The following is a 14,278-nucleotide window of genomic DNA, read 5'->3' as shown; positions in this document are numbered from 1 at the left end:
TTCAAGGTTTTTTTTTCGGAGAAAGTGTTGGCAGAATGTGCCTAGGTAGCCGGGGTCCAGAGTTGCTGGATACCCCAAAAATGTACTGGGAATCATGAGTGATTCCTGGATACATGTAGGCACATTGACTTGGCAATACCTCCCCTTGAAAACACTTTCGCGACTCACCGCTAGGGGTTCCCTGCCTCAGCACAGACCAGAAAGGTAAAAGGGGCATAGGGATGTGAGGTATCCCTGAAACAGTCAAGGGGTCCCTAGGTTAAGGGGGATGCCCAGTTAATGCCCCGGTCACCCAGAGCCTGAATAGCGGTTCATGGGTTGGTTCCCTGCTTCAGCATAGCCCAGAAAGGTAAATGGGGCATAGGGATGCAAAGTGTCCTGATACCTCATAGGGGTCCCTAGGTTAAGGGGGATGCCCAGTTAATGCCCCAGACACCCAGAACCTGCATAGGGGTTCATGGGTTGGTTCCCATGCTTGAGCAGAGACCAGAAAGGTGAAAGGGGCATAGAGGTGTGAGGTGTCCCAGAAACAGTCAAGGGGTCACTAGGTTAAAGGGGATACCCAGTAAATGCCCAGGTCACTCAGAACCGGTATATGGGTTCCGAGGTGCTCCAACCATACATAGAAGGTTGTGAGGGGATTCTTAGAATCCGTACTAAGTCTATGCAATAGTGTGTGGGGAATAACACAGTAGTAAAAAAAAAAAAGGTGGATGCAGGACCGCTGCCTTAAGTCATCATCCGGAGAGTTTTAAGTTTTCAGCCGGAAATGGCATTGCATAAACTATAACTAATGATATGCAAAAGAAGCATCCCCCAACAACGCCTATCCACAGAGGTCCGTTAAGCCTAGCGCAGGAATTTACAGAGACATCATTAGGTCATATCTAATGGGGGCGTTACTCTGACACAGACCCTGAAACATGTGTTGAGTTGAGGGGAGAGGAGGGGTCTGGATGTGAGTAACACCAAAAGACTTTTTGCAATAATTTTTTTTACATTTATTTATTTTATACATTTATTTCTCTTACCGGCTGCGGCATCTCCCAGCATGTCCTCCTGCAAGGTCCAGTAAGCATGGCTTGCGACGTCAAATGGCACTCGTTGCCATGACAATGTGATGTCATAGCGTCACTCGGCATCAAATTGCCATGACAACTGGACGCCTTATGGTGCCGAGGCGTCACGTGATGCCTCGTTGTCATGGCAACGGGGTGCTGTGTGAAAGCGTGACGTCGCATAGCATCCCATTGTCATGGCAATGCGGCACCATTTGATGTCGCACAGCCATGTTGACGTAATTTTCAGGGGGAGATGCCAGGAGATGCCGCCACCGGCCGAAGATTTTTCAGCTAAACCCGTAGCCCGGACATTCATGACCAAAACCCGTAGTCTCCGGGTCAAACCCAGAGTGCTGGCAACCCTGCACCCAGGACTGCTGGGACTATTTTGTGGCTAAGGGAGCTGACACTGTGGCTTCACAGACACGCACATATACGCACCACCAATCTATTAAAAATAATCCATCAACTAAATCCAGGGACATTATACTTGATGAATATGAAAAAGAGGTAGTTAGTAGCAAGGCTGCTACAGTTCAGTGCTTCAGAGTTAACGTCGACTGTAGGTCTCATATGTATAAAGTTTCCAGTATAATTTAAAAAGTCATTATCGCTGATAATGTCAGCTGTGAAATTGCACAAATGGTAATGTAGTCTGTTCTTAGAGCAAAATATGATTAAATATGTTCCAGTATCATGAGTGGTTGAGTATGTCTCTTAGTATAATACATAAATGCTCAAGCACTTATGTGTGTTCATATCAAATCCCCATAAATTAGCCTACTGAGGGTTAATGGGAAATCACAGACACTAGTTTAATGCTGATTGATCAGCGTCTCCAGGTCAGGTAATACCCACCCTCAGATGATGGGCATATATAGGGACTAGTACTTCACTAGAGACAATAATAGAGATGAAGTTCGAAGTAACTCACATATTTAAATTAACCTGAAACTCCACAGGCGTGCTCCCAGCATGTATATGAAGAGAAGGATGAGTGGTAGACGTGGTGCACAAAAATCAAACAAAAAAGCAAGACTGTGTGCTTAAAATTGAATTTATTTAGCCATGGCCATAAGGTAAAATAGAGAACACAGTCCCTCTAACGCTGTAAGGGAGTGAAGAGGTTAACTTCCTTTCCAGACTGCACAGGTGTCGGATTTGATACCTGAACAGGGAGGTGTGGACAATGAACTCCTGATTAAGCAGGCATAACAGGCAGGAAGCTGTCAGAGATAGAGAGACGGCTTCCCTCCAGAGAGAGAGAGGAAGTGAAACATCTCCCAGCCGGGAGAGAGTCTTGCTGTTATGGAACCTAGGACTGAAGAAGCAGGCCTGTGGGGTCCAGCTGGGAATCACACCCAGGATAAAGATTGCTCCCCAGAACCGGTGTTCCTGAAGGAGTCCTGAAGGATGCCATTTCCTGAAGGAGTGCCTGTCTAACATTACCTTAGCGGTTAGCAGCTAAGGTAATGAGACTAGCTGTAATTTAATTTTTATTACATATGATTGAATCCGGGGGTCACCGGAGCTGAAATAAATATGCAGGTCAGCACCCGGAGGCCCCCGGAAGCCCTCAGAGACCCTCGGTATCAATCCTATGCAATAAAAATTAAAGAAACTCCTTGATATGCAAATCACAATTCTGAAGGGTGGCGAGAAAAGAATGCAAGTTTTTATAGTACGATATGCATTTCGGAGTTTAGTGACTTGCAGTTGATGGCAAAAAATGCGAGTTTGGAAATTGTTTCAGCTACCGCACTGCTAGGGTGCTATAGCTCGGTAAAAAGCCGTTTTAGTGCGATGGTGCCCTGTTATCGAAGCTTTGTGAATAGCTACACATGCAATATCACCCTAAAAGGGCAATAATGCACTTATTGAAGTTTAGCGAATAAGCCCCAAAGGGAGCTAACACTGGATCGGGTGTCCTAAGCCTTGATTAATTTAATGTCCCTTTAATCTTTTAAAAAATCCTACATTGTGAATTTCTTCAAATTACATTATTAAGTCGATTGAAATCACAGGCAGCTGTTGGTAGTGATTTTTTTTATCCAGAGAAAGCTAATAATTCCTAGTACAGGCATACCCCACATTAACGTACGCAATGGGACCGGAGCATGTATGTAAAGCGAAAATGTACTTAAAGTGAAGCACTACCTTTTCCCACTCATCGATGCATGTACTGTACTGCATTCGTTATATACGTGCACAACTGATATAAATAACGCATGTGTAACAGGCTCTATAGTCTCTTTGCTTGCGCACAGCTTCGGTACAGGTAGGGAGCCGGTATTGCTGTTCAGGACGTGATGACCGGCGCATGCGTGAGCTGTCGTTTGCCTATTGGGCGATATGTACTTACTCGCGAGTGTACTTAAAGTGAGTGTACTTAAAGCGGGGTATGCCTGTATACCAGAACACAGATGCTGTAAAGAACTAGATTAGCTTGAAGTCCATGCTGAGTAATACTTAGCAGCCTTGAAATGTTGCTAAAAATAAAAAATACCTTGAATGATAAAAAAAAAAAGACAGATTCTATTTTAATATATTTTCTTTATGGGGAGTTTGTAGAATTATTCTAGAAAGTAATGGTTGTTCTCAATTTTTATCCGCCCAGCAGCAGAAGGATTTGAACCCATTTAATAATGAGAGGGCCTAGCAAAGCATTTCGTGGTAAAGCATTCTGGGGTCCTTCATTACTGGAGGGGATAAACACACAGATTTCCACACCAATATCCCAATACCTGACACATGAGATACTCTGGCCCATATTCACGAAAGGATGCTTAGCTCTGGCCCATGCTAACTCCTGGAATGAGAGCTAAGGGGTATCCAACTCCAGTCCTCAAGAGCTACCAACCGGTTTGGCTTTCAGGATATACCTGCTTCAGCACAGATGGTGCAGTCTTTGACTGAGCCACTGACTGAGTCACCTGTGCTGAAGCAGGGATATCCAAAAATCTGACCTGTTGGTTGCTCTTGTGGACTGGAGTTGGCTACCACTGTGCTAAAGCTTATCACCCTTTAGTGAATATGGGCCTCTGATGTTGGAATTAGTGTTGTCAGATGTCCAGTATTGAACTGGACTGTCCTGTATTTTGACACGCTGATGTAATCGGACATGTATGTGGCCGATATTACCTCTCTGGACATAGTGACCTGACCGGCTTGGGGATTCACGGGATTTCCCTGAGCGGGGAGAGCGCAGGGTTGTTGCTAAGGGGCTGGGCAGCTTCCTCTATCCTAATTGGCTGCTGCTATGTAATCAGGAGGAAGTGTGAGGAGAAGGGTGGGGCCAAGGAGAGGAGAAATATCATGGAACAGTGAGAGGGGTGTGTGTCTCGAGCATGTCACAACTTTCACCATTGTGTCAAGTATTTTTGGAGAAGCACCTGGCAACCCTATATGGAATATGTTGTGATAACATGTTATGGAAAAAGAGTCTGGCGCACGGAGAGGAACAATAAATTCCTATTGAGAAAGACAATGGTGGACTATAGAGACATACAGTATAAAGGACAGCAGTTACAAAATAGAACAATTTATTAAAACATGTGACCTTTGTTACTGAATGCAAAAATACAGTTTAAGCCTTAATTCATTAAAATACGTAAATGCATACATAAAAAAAACATGGAATCCCATAAGATGACTGTTATACAACCGTAAACTTGTGGGTGTCTCAAGATTATGAAAGAGATCAACCTTTTAGGAAAACTCTTTCCGGATATAGATCTTTCTATATTAGATGTTAAATTGTCTCTCTGACTGTTAAAAGGGGTCCGGAAGGTGCACCTTAAATCCACAATGTTCGTGGTATATACTTTGGTTCTTCATATATATAACATTCAATACAGTTGTATAAATCACTCCCACCTCAGTAGGGATATAATTACCCTCTCCTCCTATGTGCCTTAGGATATCCTCCCCAGCCTATTCAGAAAACGTTTTTCCAGGAGGGGTTTTCTTCCTCACATACGGCAGGTTGGACCTGGAAAAAATACATTTCCCCTGAGTGATAATTTCACACCAACCTCAGCGTGTCTCCACTATCTCCTGTGTTTCTCCGTCTGGGTGGCACTTTCAAGCCGGCTCCAGCATGTAGCGGTTCCCCGCGGGCTTGCTTGTCCGCCTCTGTTGTTTCCGGATACACGTCAGCAGGCTGTGGCATGCGGGTCACAGGAACGTGGCGTGCGAATCACACAGTAGTGCTGACGTACTGGCATCTATCCGAGCAAGCGTTCCAACGTTAGGATCTCAACCCAATAGGCAGGAGTTAGAGGGGGAATGATGTACCATTTCCTACGGGTCCTCCAAAGGCTCACAAGGGTTCTTACGGCAACCCTATGCGTTTCACCTTTATCTTCTTCAGGGGTATGACATAACACTAGGTTACTTGTCCTTTTATACAGGAAGCACCGGTTACTGCTGTTTTATAACAAATTATAAATTGCATCTTTTGATTGATTCAAAATTGTGAACTCTCGAATAAGCTCGGAAATAGATCAAATTAAAAAAAATGTGAGTAATTCTCTTTTGTTTCATTCAGTAGTGCATTTTATAGAGAATACCAAGCATTGCTAAAGAGGTGCATGTGAGAGGGAGAAGACAAAAATAGCTCCAGTGATCAAAGCACCTGCCTTGGATTACAAATGACATTATTTTAGTAGCCAACATAAAACAATGTGGACGGTAATTGTCCGATGATGTCACCTAATGGTATCAAATAGGCAATGAAGGGAAAACCAATAGGAAGTGTTTATTCCATTCCATGTAATAATAAGCGTAGAAATATTGTAAGCCATGAATAAAAGATGCACAAACTGCAAATTATTGAGAACACGGCATGGGAAAGAATAAACTATTTCAAGGTGCTGTTCCCCCATCATTTTCTTATTTATTATATATTTATATTTCTATACTGTGGGGTGTCAGTTTTCAGCTATTTGTTTTTATTCTGCTCAACAATATTTAAGCACTGTTTTATAAAAAATATATATATATTCATATATTGCTCTTGATAAAGGGTAGCTGAAATGTTGGGATAATTAAAGACATGTTTTGCATATCTTTGCTGTGCCTATCCCTTTGTTATTTTAGTACAGTACCTTATAAGTACTCTGTTAGCAGGACCCTCTCCTTGTCTGGTACAGTATATACTTAAGTGTGTCCCCAACCCCTTCATATTGTTTATTATATATATGCCCCAAATCTACATTACAAGGACCCTACTCCTAGAACAAGTTACCATAAACCAGGAGTTAAAACCAATTTGATTAATAGACTTTAAACATTCAACATCAGCGGGTAATTAACCCAAGATGTAATGTTTGTTTTATAATGTACGTACAGTCCATTTGTCATATGTTCTTTGTGTCAACGTACCCCATTTCTTTTAAAATGTATTGAAATAAAGTATTTTAAAATAAATAATTCCTACATCATGGTTCTTAAAGGTTTTTTTTCGTCCAGAGTTGAAGCACTCATTATTATTCTAAACTACTTGTGTATGCTCTCAGAATAATACTCATTTATATTGAAGAGTGCATTACAAGGAGTTCTAGGGGGTGTGCTGTGTCTTCTGCAGCACCCCCCAATATTCTCTATATTGATATGTGCATCCACTTTGCATATAAGCTATAAATAGGCACAACCAGATATCTGTAGAATCATAAATAAGAAATATGTCACTTTACATAGCACAAAAGGTCTCTGAAATAATGGCATTAGAAAAATGTTCAACAGTATCACAGACTGCACCATTAAAACTAAATACATATTTTAATCAAACAAATATGATGTTATATGGGTTAAGTTGTCCTGTGTATTTTTTTTACACCTCTACAAGGTTTTACTATATTAGTTAGGTGCAAATACAGTATCTTGTCTCTTGCGGTCTCTACCACAGCATAGAAAAATGAAATCACATTAATCAGTGTGTTAAAGATGAATAGTAGTTATGTCAGGCTTTTCCTCCATGTCTAAGCAGGGTGAAAGCAGCTGAATTACAGTATTTCAGATTTCCACTTGTATATATTACCCACATTACAGCCTCATTTCATAACCAGCTTAAGGGAGAAGGATCGGCTCAGTGAGTAACACACTGACGGGCACGGAGTTTGAAGCAGGGGAGCCTGGTTCAATTCCCGGTGTTGGCTTCTTGTGACCTTGGGCAAGTTACTTTATCTCCCTGTGCCTCAGGCACCCAAAAATAGATTGTAAGCTCTACAGGGCAGAGACCTGAGCCTGCAAAAATGTCTCTGTAAAGCGCTATGTAAAACTAGCAGCGCTATACAAGAACATATTATTACATCCATGCAGATTTCTATAAACTGCCTACAATTTCTGGCAGAATAACTAGCCTTTTCTCTCAAAAAATATTTAGTTGCAACTAGAAAAAAAAAAAAAAAACGCTTTTCCACCAAACTCATTCATTTGCATGTAAGTTGACAAGAATCGTCTCGTCACCTTTGTTTTTTTTTGCTATGATGTCTCTTCAGATAAACACAGATCAATGGGAAATGTTCTACTCTGGGTGACATTCTTGTCTGCAATTTGCCCAAGGGCAGTTTAAGGTATTATAAGAACAAAGCTAAGGCTGTTGGTACTTTCCCCCTACAGTCAAAAAGTAGAATTTTTAAGTCCTAGTATTCTATGGTTCCTCTAAGACTAAGGCCTCTATTCCATATGTTGGAAAGCAAGGTAACACGCAGTTAACAATGCATTAGCTATCAATAAAGTCTTCGTGTTAGAAGCCGGTATAACCAGCCTCACACTGATGAGACCCAAAAGGTCGAAACAGCTCTGAGTAGGTTTTCTGGCTACACCCTTCTTTAGCCCAGGCTGTGCGAAAAGCTGTGTAATGCGGCAGGCATAAGCTTATAGGGGTCCAAGTTAAAGTGGATAAGAAGTAAAAGGTGACACTGTGGGCTTATTTGCATGTAATTTCCCAGAATCCCTAGCTGCAGTAGAAGCACTGTATGCTAGAAGATAATGGTGAAAAGCAGGGTTGCAGACCTGTCTGAGACACGTGGATGTGCTCACAAGTGATATTTTTATTTGCTGTGTTAGAAACTTGAATCTTTACCGCCTATTTTTTTTTTTTAAACCATAATGTAAGATAAAATCCCGTGGAAAAAATTATTTAGCAAATCGGAGAAAGGTAGTTAATTCAAAGCATCAATGTTTCAGACATAACATTTCTTTTAGCATACCAGTCCTAGCAGAGACCGGTATCAAGATACATGGTGGAGACTGTTCATCAGCTACAGGCAGGCTTTTGGTGTGTTGCCTTTTTAAAACGGAGAAAGGCCTAAGCCTAAAGCCTATTGGACAACAGGACGCTGTGATGTCACCCGGTCCAGCTTTCTATTGGGCCATGTGATGTGGGAGCTTTAAACTGCAGAGAGATACCGGCACCCCCTTTGGAGGTTAGTATCTCTGATATTGTCTCCCCTACAATCTATCCTAAGGCTAAGGCCCCGCTGCCTCAGACCACACGCCCGCACTGCAGACATGCGGCGCGTGGAGAGGCACTTGACCGCTATCTGCGGTCTGTAGGGAGCGGGAGCTGGAGCGGGGGGCGTGGCCAAAACGGGTCAGGTGGGCGCCGCAGTGACATCGGGGGGGGGCATCACACTTTGTGTCAGGGAGTTCCCCCCCCCGCCTCCCCGCTCCCCGCCTGCCTCCCTGAGGAGAGAGTCTGTGGGAGGGAGCAGGGGGGCTCCCTTGGTGCTGCAGCTGCTTTCCCCGCTCCTGAAGCCTCCCGAAGCCCTCCCCTGCCTCCCCGCTCCCCGAAGCCTCCCTGAGGAGAGAGTCTGTGGGAGGGAGCAGTGGGGCTCCCTTGGTGCTGCAGCTGCTTTCTCCTCGCTCCCCGAAGCCTCCCCTCCTCCTCTACTCATTGGCTCACAGCCACACCACGTGACGCGTCGCCACTTGGGATTACAATTCTCTTGCATCCCCTGGCGGCTGACGCGTCCCAGCGTGTAGTGAGGTGTGCAGGGAGGAGGGACTGGGACCTGCTCGGGAGGATACCACCAGATCGTAAGTAGCGCGGTCGCGCGCGCCGCCGGACGCAGCGGGACCAAAGCCTAAATGCTGCTGCCAGAACCACTCTACTATTTCCGAAATCTGTCTCAGCGCCTCCCCTGCTGAAATCCCTCTTTTGGCTTCCTACAAAATCCCGCATCTCGCACTCAATTTTCCTCCTCTCTTTTAAAGCGTTACACGCTTCTGCTCCTTCTTACATCTCAGCCCTTATTTCTCGCTATACACCATCCCGACTCCTGCATTCTGCTCAAGGATGCCTTCTCTATACCCCTTTTGTATCTTAGGCCTGGTCAGCCGCTGGCTACTGCAGCTGTCGCAGCCGCTGTTGGGGACGCTGTAGGGACAATAGCAGCTGCACAATGGGACCGGGACCGCTGCGAGGGAGGGGGGCGCTGCCGACAGTGACTCCTGCTCGCAAGAGAATTTTGATCAGGAGTCGCGACGGAGCGCTAAGCCACGCCCCCGGCAGTTCAGCCAATGAGGGCGAACCTGCCGGTGACGTCACGGCCGTGCCCCCGTCCCTCCCCGTCACGCCCCCCCTGTCTTTTGGTCTGCAGCTCCCTGCAGACCGGGGAATCGGCTGCACGCGCCGCCAGTCTCGCGGGCGCGCGTGCAGCAGAGGTACTGAGGCCTCAGCCTAAAGCTCTCTCCCGCCATAAACCCTTCTCATTGACTGCCCCACACCTCTGGAATCCCAAGCCCCTCAATATCCGACAAGCACCCTCTCTATCCACATTTAAAACCTATCTCAAAACAGACCTGTTTAAGGAAGCATATGGCTGATACTTTACAGCTCATACATAAACAATTGCCTCTTGCAGACACACTTATCAGAACGCCCTCCTACTGTCTCTGTACGTTCTTCCTATCAACCAATTAGATTGTAAGCTCTTCGGAGCAGGGACTCCTTTTCCTAAATGGTACTTTTGACTTTTTTTCTGAAGCACTACTCCCCTTTATGTGTTATTTCAATTATTTATATATATATATACACACACAATAAGTTCAGGGCACTCAAACGGGTATATCAAAACAATAATATACTTATCTTTGCAGACAGGGTGCTTGAAGAGCAGCTGGACTCTCCATCCAGTCGTGGAAATCGATCAAAAAATACTGCAGCACTCTCTGTAGGATATAAAGGAAGCAACGTTTCGGACCTCCCGGTCCTTTACCAAGCACAAGGAGCTTGATGCATTAAGAACTTTGTTTATATCCTACAAAGAGTGCTGCAGTATTTTTTGATTTTTGCTTTATATATATGCATTTGTTTATATATATATATATATATATATATATATATATATATATATATATATATATATATATATATTGCTAACAAGTGTGCTGTCTCTTCCTTGCTGTGCCTACTCTGGATTCCCTGGACTCTCTGGTCTGCCTGGTAAGGAGCCTTTGATTTTATATATATTTGCATGTCATTTCCCAGAATCTCTTGCTGCAGTGGAAGCGCTGTATGCTGGGTGACAATGGGGAAAGACAGGGTTGCAGACCTGTCTAAGACATGCAAATGAACATACAGTAATATTTACAGTTGCTATATATATATATATATATATATATATATATATATATATATATATATATATATATATATATATATATATTTATATATATAGAAAAAATAAATATATAGAAAAATACATATACTGTATATACATACATACATACACACACAGACTAACTATGTCACATAACAAAAAGTAAATGTAGATGCATTTTATAATAAATAAACAATGTACAATGTGGTATGTGAGCTGAAGAAAGACCTTTTCTTTTCAGTGTCACACATTTTTATTATTTTCACTGTTCAATAACTGAAATCTGGAGCAGACTTTGGAAATAAAACAGATAAAGAACTCTAGTGTAATATGGGGGAATCTTTGGCAGAAGTCCCTACTAAATATGAAGAGGCATTCATGATTCTACCCACCCACTAAATGAGCTTATAGATAACTTCATAAAATGGTCTTACTTAGAAAAAATACAAGTGGCATGAATAGCTCCCAGATGTTTCCGTCTTACAAAAAAATGCAACTATTTACCAAAAACCAAACTGAATTAGGCAATTTTATAAATTATTATTAAAGTAGAATATTGGTTTGAACAAATTTCACATCATTGAAACATACATGCTATGGGACATTTCAGGATTGCAGAATAAACTCTGTTCTCTGGGAATAGCTATGAGCTTTACTTAAACTCTGGGACCACATTGGTCCACCTTACAAATACTAATATAAAATACAATCAACACGTAATTTTCCCGGTGTGCAAATAAAGTAATCATCATGTGCAAAGATTTAGGGTTTCAGAGGCAAATTAGTTGATTTGTAATGACAGTGGTTGCATCAAAAAATGCAGTGTTAATAAATACCCTGAAGAAATGTAGGGCAAGAACTACACATGCCGTTAGGCATTATTGTCACGTACCAGACTAATTCAGTTGTCCGGAAATTAAAATATATATCAACCCTAAATGGTGCATCTAGTCATTCACACAAGGCAATAGTCTACATCTGCAGGACTGACTATTTATTGGCAAACGCTCCAAAACCATGATGGTTAATGGAAAACCATAGAAGAAAGTCACTAGTGACATACTAAAATAATTCACAGATATTTTTGTATGTGATTGCAAAGTCATCCTTTCTCTGAGCTATTTTAATTTTAATAGTATGATGCTTTACTTGTCAGTTATAAAAGGGGTTGAAGTCAATGACTTAAACAGGATTTATGTATATACATACATACATACATACATACATAAATACATACACACATACATACATACATACATACATACATACATACATACATACCCTATAAACAAACAGGAGAATTCAAAAGGGACCAAAAAAATCAACAAATAGAGAAACAAAGCCTAGAAAAGTAGCATTGAGATTGATGGAACAATACACAATATTATTGTCATTTCTAAGGTAGAAAAGCAATTTCATGGGTTTTGACTACCAACAAGTACTAAAGATTGTTCCCTTTAAAATGAGTTGATTAACAAAATGATGAAGTGGCCAGTTCTGCTATGATTTTCCCTTGGTTACGGATCACTGCCGTGGCAACCTCTATACTCTGCATTCTCTATACAGTAAATATGAGAGGTAAGTTGTCCTGATTTAATTGAATAAATATCGGCAAATAGAGGTTATACTTGGAAACAAACGGTGGCCCCAAAACACAGAAAATACCATCTTTAAATGTGCTTCTACTCGCTCGGCTTTATTGGAAGGGTACCAAAGGTTAGGAAGAAAATACAAAACATTAAACGGTTTCTATAATAAACAATAAAGTGCAGAGTGGAAATAAAAGTGATCTAAATGAGAAATAAAGTAATGGTAAAAAGGGCCACTTTGTTCAATATTGTGAGAGTGCGCATGAGAAAGGATAAGGCAAAATAAATTAGTGTAGATAGGAACTTTAATATGAGATTTCTGCATCCTGCAAATATTGTCACAGTACCAAAGGCATTTCTTATTGTGCACGTCGGCTTAGAAATGGCTGACTAGGAAGCAGGCTATGCTGCAGTATGAGAGCAATAAGTGCTATTTCAGGCTTTGTGCCTTGGGCAGATATTCTTTATTAACCGCATGCATTGTGTCAGGTATTCAGGGTGTCTATCATTGACAGAAACCTGTTATGAGGTTTTCTTCCAGGAGACCATAAATATTACCTATGCAAGACTATATTTCTTTGAATTAGGTAAGAATGAGTCCAATAATAGACTTCACAATCTATTTAAGCTCTGGTTTCTTGTTGGAACCATGACCAATATTGTTAAGTAAATATATTTTAAGTGTGTGTGTGTGTGTGTGTGTGTGTGTGTGTGTGTGTGTGTGTGTGTGTGTGTGTGTGTGTGTGTGTGTGTGTGTGTGTGTGTGTGTGTGTGTGTGTGTGTGTGTGTTAACAGTAGAGCACCGGTTTCCCTTAAAAGAACCGGTTTGCAAAAAAATTAATGGTTCTTGTTGCGTCACTTTAGGTCCAAAGTTTTCTTGATTACTTACATATATACTGTACATACATATGATAAAGAATATGTTTTGGAATAAGTTGAAACACAAACTATTGAGTAATACCTCAGCTGGTTTACTAATTAGCAGAAGTGAGCTATACCAGTAGTATACTCACAAAATAACACATTTCAAAACGATATATTACCCTCTTACAGGGGTGGAGCATAAAAAGTGATAACATTTGATTGGATAGAGTAATACATCTGTGACGCATGCTTGTGTCTGATAGAAGATTAGAATCTACAGCTTGTAATAGAAATAGTAATAAGTGTTGTGGCTCGTATTTGATTGTCCAAAGAAGGCGGTAAGTGCAGGTCACCTGTAGAAAAATATTATGAACAACACTTTTGATGCCAAGTCCGGGTGCAGATATGGAAATAACGTCCACGAATAAGAAATTGAAGAAAGCAGCTGAAAAACAGGAGATTTTTGTACTGATTGTTAATGCGACAGTCATACAAATCCTTTCACATACATACATACATACATACATACATACATACATACATACATACATACATAAATACATATTGCAATATAGAAAAAGTTAAGTACAGCTGAAGAAAAAAACAGCAATGCAGAAAGCTATAAGTAAATACAAGTGAATAAATAATGTCAAATATAAAGATAATAAAAGTTCATAGAAATGTTTTTTCTCAGGGATAAATATATAAAAAGATGTGTATAGTGCTTCGTATAGTTGATCTGAAGTCATTCTTTAAATCTCCTCTAGACAGATAACCTGCTGCTTCTCTCTGGGTAACTCTGGAGCTTTAAGCGAAAAAGAGAAAAAGCATTAGGTACTGTTGCAGGGAACATGCAGCCACACACGCGGATTCTCTTGATAAGGCTTCTTTATTGAGCCTTAAAAATATACAGCACACAAAAACAAAATAGCTTCTCTTCAGCATACAAAAACAAAATAGCTTCACACATGTACTTTGAAAAACATACCTTATAGTATCTCTTCAGTATTTCAGTCCTGACTCCTGACCAGCTAGCCTGCATGTGTGTACAGCCTGGGGGTTTTAAAACACCTTCATTATGAAACTGGGGTCAGACTAATTAAGCAGCCCTTCTCAACTGAAACTTAACCTCGTCACTGCTGCACTGCAAGCCTAA

Source organism: Ascaphus truei, chromosome 14, assembly GCF_040206685.1.
Source record: "Ascaphus truei isolate aAscTru1 chromosome 14, aAscTru1.hap1, whole genome shotgun sequence".
NCBI classification, from domain to species: Eukaryota; Metazoa; Chordata; class Amphibia; order Anura; family Ascaphidae; genus Ascaphus; species Ascaphus truei.
The sequence above is the reverse complement of the archived record's forward strand: the minus strand, read 5'-3'. Positions refer to the sequence as shown.